A 6621-nucleotide genomic window follows, 5' to 3' on the forward strand; every position below is an offset into this window, starting at 1 on the left:
ACTTCGCTACCTTCTTCACCGACAGCTGTGGAAAATATGAAGAGCACCTGGCACTGGTGAGCTACAAATTGCATTTATTCGATTGTAGCGGTATTATCCGGCGATCGCCGTTTGTTTCACTATAAATGTGACACAAATAGGTATAACTTCTTCAGTTATTTCTTACTTTTCATAGTTAGGCAGTCCGCGTGAAGTTGCCCACTATTGGGAAGTATCGCCTGCTGTCAATACATAACCTCTTACAGGAGGCGCGTGGTAATGGGCAACACGTGGATCTGGTGCTTTATTGTTACCCTCCCGAAACAAATTGTACCAAGAACAAATTGTATGAAACGAGTACTTACCCATGGGAAGTGTTATCTCAGTATGTATGAACGACACTCGGGAGTCATGGTTTTCTGAAATAACACGGGCTCTTACGGGAGGCACATGGTTGCAGAAAGTCCCAACAGCTGGCAAGCCCTATGCGAAATCGGGAAATATAACTGTATTCTACGTCCAGAAAGGTGTAATATAAAAACTCCCTTTGGCCCCATTATACCCGTGTTAAGACAAAATCCTTAAATTGGTTTTTCGACAACTGTGTGGGCAGCATTTGCAAGCAAAAACAAATTGGATGCATCAATCGGCTGCATAATTAAGGCTAGCAGGGATGAGAAGAACAACAAAAAACGAACATTGCGCACTGGAAAAACGACGCGCCAGGTGGAGGCTTCACAGCGGGAACAAAATCACTGAATCATCCCCGCCATGCCAATCAGTTTCCCCTAAATCCTGATTGTCCCTATTACATGGGTGTTATTAAAAGATGTTGTAGAACAGTGTTTAGATATTTGAGTACGTTACAGATAACAATAAATACCAGGTGAATATCTAAAACGCCCTCCAATAAAATAATGAATGTCTGAAAAAATATTTCACCGCTTTTCACTCTCTCCGTGCTGTAATTTATTTTTCAGTAATTTCATGCTCATAAACCCTAATATAAATGTGCTCATGCATTTTGAAGCTGTTTTAACCAGAAGTGTGTAGGCGTTGACGTCACCTGTAAGGCCTTGCGGGTCCTCATACGTGTCATTTAAAAAACGTTTTTCGCCTTTTTTCCGGCGTCGCAGGACGAAATCTTTAAAATTAGTTTTCTGCATTTGATTAGTACATCTTACTAGCAAAAACCATCAGTAAAATATTTATTGCGGGATCTTTAGAAACACCGATTTCATCGCGAAATCAGAATCGCGAAGTAGTGTTGTTTAGGGCCATATCTTAAAACTAGTTTTTCGATAGTGTTAAGGGCTACATATATCAGCAAAAAGGGCTTCGGTATGGGAAGGAGTGAGCGAGATAATCAGGGATACACAAAAGCGCAACTTCCGCCTTTCGCTCGGTTAAGAGCCCAATTTTGAGAGAGAGAGAGAGAGAGAGAGAGAGAGAGAGAGAGAGAGAGAGAGAGAGAGAGAGAGAGAGAGAGAGAGAGAGAGAGAGAGAGCTTTATTTTTGTCCAGTTGTTTGTAAGGAGTCCTCCTTCCTAAACGGCGGCCAGCAGCCCTTGGCCCCCGCGCCGTTTTCAGCCAACTGGATGGCCAAGAGTTGGTCTTTTGGGTCAGAGCTGAGCAGCACGGTCTCCCACTGCTCGTCATTCGCGATTTTACGGCGTTCTTGGGTCGCCTGAGGACAAGCCCATAGTATATGTGATAGGTCCGCCCGGTCCTTACATGGCGCGCACATGCCTGAACATTGGCCAGGGTAGTAAGGACTGTATGCCACGGGATTTGGATACGTATTCGTTTGAAACAGACGCCATACCACCGAAAGCCTTTTGTTCAGGGATGGATGAGCGGGAGGATAACGGGCCCGTTCGAATCTGTAATGATTAGCAATTTCTCTGTATGAGACCATGCGGCCTCTTCCCGACCTCAGCGGAGGCTGCTCGGTGGCTCGGCATGCGAGTCCTCGAGCCGTGTTGTGAGCTGCCTCGTTGCCTGGAAGGGAAGAGTGTGCAGGTGCCCATAAAATTTGGACTTTTCTTTCCACTCGGAAATTTAGCAGAATGCGTCGTGACTCCGGCGATATGCGCCCTTGAATAAAATTTCGAACTGCCGTTTTCGAGTCACTGATTATGTATTTAGCTGTCGTGGAGGCTAACGCAAGTACGATGACGCATTCCTCGGCTGTCTCGGATTTTGCGGTTACGACCGTTCCGCAAGAGGTTAATTTACCTTCGCCGTCTACTGCTGTGATTGACATGGCATCTCACGTGGCATATTCTGCCGCATCGACGTAGATCACGTCCCTGCAATTTTGAAACCTTTTCTTAATGGCTTTGGCTCGCTCTTGCCGCCTTCCCTCGTTGTGTTTCGGGTGCATGTTTATTGGCAACGGAAGTATTTTGGCACGCTCGCGTATTTTCTGAGAAATGTATAACTTGGTGCCTTGTGTTTCCACGTAGTTCATTCCGAGGGAGTCGAGTTTGTGTCTTCCAGTTGGGCTGTGTTTAAGGCTTTCGTATTGTGCCAGTGTGTGGGCTTCTATAAGCTCTTCCAGCGTATTGGGAATTCCTAGAGCTAGTAATCGTTCCTCAGCCGTACAGGTAGGTAACCCGAGGGCTTGCTTGTATGCCCCTGTAATGATACGCTCGATTTTAGCCTTTTCGACAACTTGCAAGTTGAGGTACGGAGTAATGTATACTATCCGACTGAAGACGAAAGCCTGCACTAATCTTATAAGGTTTGCCTCCTTCAATCTGTAATTCCGGTTGGCGATCCTCGAGATGAGTCTCATCGTTTGATGGGCGTTCTGCTCTAGTAACTTGATGACTTCCCCATTGTGCCCGTTCGACTGCAGTCAGAGCCCGATGATTCTGATGCTTTTAGCTACGGGAATCGGATTCCCGTCCGCAACTAATTTAATGTTTGGGGTTTCGGTGGGGCATTTCCGTCCTCTACGTGTTGGTTGATAGAGCAGCAGTTCCGATTTTTGTGGCGAAGATTTGAGACCTCTGGCGGATATGTAGTGTACGACTGTATTAATGGCTGTCTGTAGCGTTTCTTCAATTAGGCCATCGCTGCCTTCCGTAACCAACAGAGTTTCGTCGTCTGCGTATAAACTGTGACACAGCCCATCTAGCTTGTTGAGTTCTGCGGGTAATCCTATCACTGCAACATTGAAAAGGAATGGAGAGACGACTGAGCCTTGCGGTGTGCATCTGCTCCCGGGGTTGATAGTGTCTGATTTGACTCCGCCTATAGTTATCTGCGATGAACGGCCGGAGAGGAAGTCTTTGATGTATGTATACGTTCGTTTTCCGGCTCCTGATTTTGTAAATTGTCCAATACGGCTTTGTGCGTGATGCTATCGAAAGCTTGTTTGAGATCTAGGCCAAGTATGGCTTTTATATCTGTCGATTGGGATTCTTTGTCAATTACTTGATGCTTTAATTTTAAATTTACGTCCTGGGTGGATAATTTAGGTCTAAACCCTATCATTGTGTGAGGGAATAACCCTTTATCGTCCATGAAGTTTCTTAGTCGTGTTAGGACTACATGCTCCATGAGCTTACCCACGCACGACGTTAGTGAGATTGGTGTTAGATTTTCCAATTGCAACTTTTTACCCGGTTTCGGTATCATTACGACTTGTGCAGTGTTCCGCTGTTGTGTAATGCTGCCCCTCTCCCAATATACGTTTAAGTATATGGTGAGAGCCTCTATGGATTTGTCATCGGGATTTCTTAAGATTTTATTAGTGATGCCATCTGGACCGGGTGCAGATTTAGTGCGGAGCTTGTCTACCGCCGCTCGTACATCCGCAACGGTTATGGGCATATCTAAGTATTGGTTATCCTCCACAGCATATGGATGTAAATGCTCGTTGGGTGAGGTGTTGCCTACATATATTTCTTGTATTTCTCGGAGAAGGTCTTTTCCGGTACCCGGATAGGTATGAATGATTTTGCTCAGGTTGTGCCTTTGGATGGTTTTACTGCTTTCCGGATCGAGTAGGTATCTTAAGAGGTTCCATGTTTTACCTGACCCTATCTGTATCTCCATGCAGTTGCACGTATTTTCCCAGTTTGGTCTAGTTAGCCTATTTGCGCAATCACCTATTTCCCTATTGAGCAAGGTTAGTCTTCTCCGCAAATTTCGGTTGTGTTTTCGCCAACTAAGGCGTTTCTGTATACTGGATTTTGCTTCCCACATGTGCAGGAGCCTGCTCTGCGCTATTTTGAGTTCCGCTTCTTCTGGGATGGTTTTTGTGGCCTTTTCTACGCTTTGGTGAAGTTTTGGGGCCCACGATTCTATGTCGTCTATCTCTTCGTGTGTGTCTTGCTCTCTGATTTAGCGAAAGGAGTCCCAGTCTACTATCCTGATTTCCCTGCCCTTCTTTTTGGAAAGACCCGTGCGGATAGTCGCAGCTACAATATAATGATGGCTGCCCAAATTTGTTAGAGTGTTGGACCAGGTATGATCGGGAATATTTTTAGCGAAAGTGAGGTCGGGTGTGGTGTCATTACACACACTGTTGCCCAATCTGGTGGGAGATGCGGGGTCCGTCACAAGGGTCAGCCCTTCCTGTTGTGCGCTTAACCATTGATTTCGTCCTTTGATGGTTTTCTTGTTGTAACTCCAAGCGGGATGCGGCGCATTAAAGTCCCCGACCACGATAAGCGCCTGTTTGTTGGCAATGCTTAACGTTTTGCGAAAGAGCGGTCCGAAACCAGATTTTTGTTTGGGGCTATTGTATACGTTAAGAATATATATGCTGCCTTCGTTTTTTCTGGTTGGAACGATTTCGATTAGGACGTGATCGACGTTCTTTACGACAGTGTTCTGCTCGATCACGGCTAGATTTCTTTTGACAAGCGTTACGACGTGCGTTTTATCGTCAGAGGCATTACAGCAAGATTTGTATCACGATAATTTAGCAGGTCCCCCCATTTTCTGCAGGGCAATGACGTCTGGAGCCTCCTTGGTGTCTACGAGTTGCTGTAGGTTTCCCCGTTTCCGGCGGTACCCTCGGCAATTTCATTGCCAAATTTTGTACTCGTTACGTGGAGCCATGTTTGGTGATTTGGCTCTCCTGCACTTTGTTAATTTCCGTCATTACTGGTCTGTCGTACGGTTTGGCTGTCGTTTTGATTGGACCGATTCCAGAACTTCTCGTGTCCCTTTGAGAATTCTCTAGTATTGTTACTCTAGTGTTCATATCCGCTAGCTGTGCCTGTATGCTAGCGAATTGTTGGTGCATAGTTTGAGTCAGTTCTGCGAACATTCCTTCGACTTTTTTTATCTATTTGCACCGAGATTACGCTTCCTATGTCCGGTGTTTCACCGGCTTTTCTTTTCTGAGGTGGCGCCGCGTTTCCTGCTTACCTGTAGGAGGAATTGTAGAGAGACCTTGCTGAGGTGACTGCGACCCAGCCTGTTTAGGTTTTAGGATTTCTTCTTTGAGTTTCTTATTTTCCTCTTTTTGCCTAGTACTTTCACGAGTAGCTTGCTCTAAAAGTTGCCTAATCTTGGATAACTCCTGTTCTAGGGCGGACCCGTGTATGCTCGATGTAGCAGTGCTGGAGACCGCGTCTGCCCAGCTCACCTTTGATCTGTTGTCTTCGTCTCTGACCAGGCCCTTCTGCTGGCTGTGGGTGGTTACGTTCCTTCTCCTTGAGCCCGAACGAGATCTGTACCGGGATCGCGACTTTCATGTCTGCAATCTTGACTTGGAGTCCAGTCGAGACTTGGATTTGGATCTCGATCGGTGTCTTGGTTCTTCTCCGCTTGAAGGGAGTCTTGGAAAGGAGTTGGAATGGCTCCGGATGTCTTCGTCATTGGGTTTTGATAGCCCTCGTCTTTCTTTTAGTCTTCCCAGTCGATTCTCTGAATTGAATCTGTAGATTGCTGCCCATCTTCCTGTCGCTCGCTTCTTCGTTCTTCCTGTTGTTGGCGTTCCCACTGACGTTGTTTTATGATGTACGGGGTCTTGAAGCGTTCGCGGCACTTTTTGTCCCCCCGTGAGGTGCCCCTTACCGCACAAGGAACCCTTGGGTTCGCACGGATGATCTTCGGGTGGGTTTTGAATCCCGCACCCGCGGCACTTCCTGTCGTTCGGTGTGGGGCAGACGTCGCTGTGATGACCCAGGCGTCCGCAGGTGTTGCACGTCTCCTATTTCTTACGATGAAGGAGGCAGCGATTTTCGGCGCCCCGATAGAAGACGTAGTGGGGCACTTTCTTTCCTTCAAACACGATGACCACCGAGTCAGTCCGGTCCATACGTCTTGCGTGAAGGATCGTTGGGTTTTGCCTATGCCTATTCACCAGGCTCTTTTCCATGTCTTGGGACGTGTCATAGTCCGGTATTCCGTGAATGACCCCTTTGGAGGTGTCTTCCAGCACCGTTATGTAGGCGGCTGTGCCGTAGGTCTGGGATACAAGCTGAATCGCCTGTACCTGGCTGTAGCGCAAGGCATTCTCCTTTTTTAGGTGCTCGTGACCATGGTATTCTGTCTTTGGTTTAGTCAAAGGATATCTTCTTCTGCCTCTTCCTTTGTTACTGTTCCGGCTCGTAGAACGCCGTCCTTGATATACGCGCCGTGCAACTGCGCCATGTCGAGCCCGCCTCGCGGGGGG

Source organism: Haemaphysalis longicornis, unplaced genomic scaffold (assembly GCF_048455015.1).
Source record: "Haemaphysalis longicornis isolate Haplotype H1 unplaced genomic scaffold, Haemaphysalis longicornis Haplotype H1 scaffold_3, whole genome shotgun sequence".
Taxonomy (NCBI): domain Eukaryota; kingdom Metazoa; phylum Arthropoda; class Arachnida; order Ixodida; family Ixodidae; genus Haemaphysalis; species Haemaphysalis longicornis.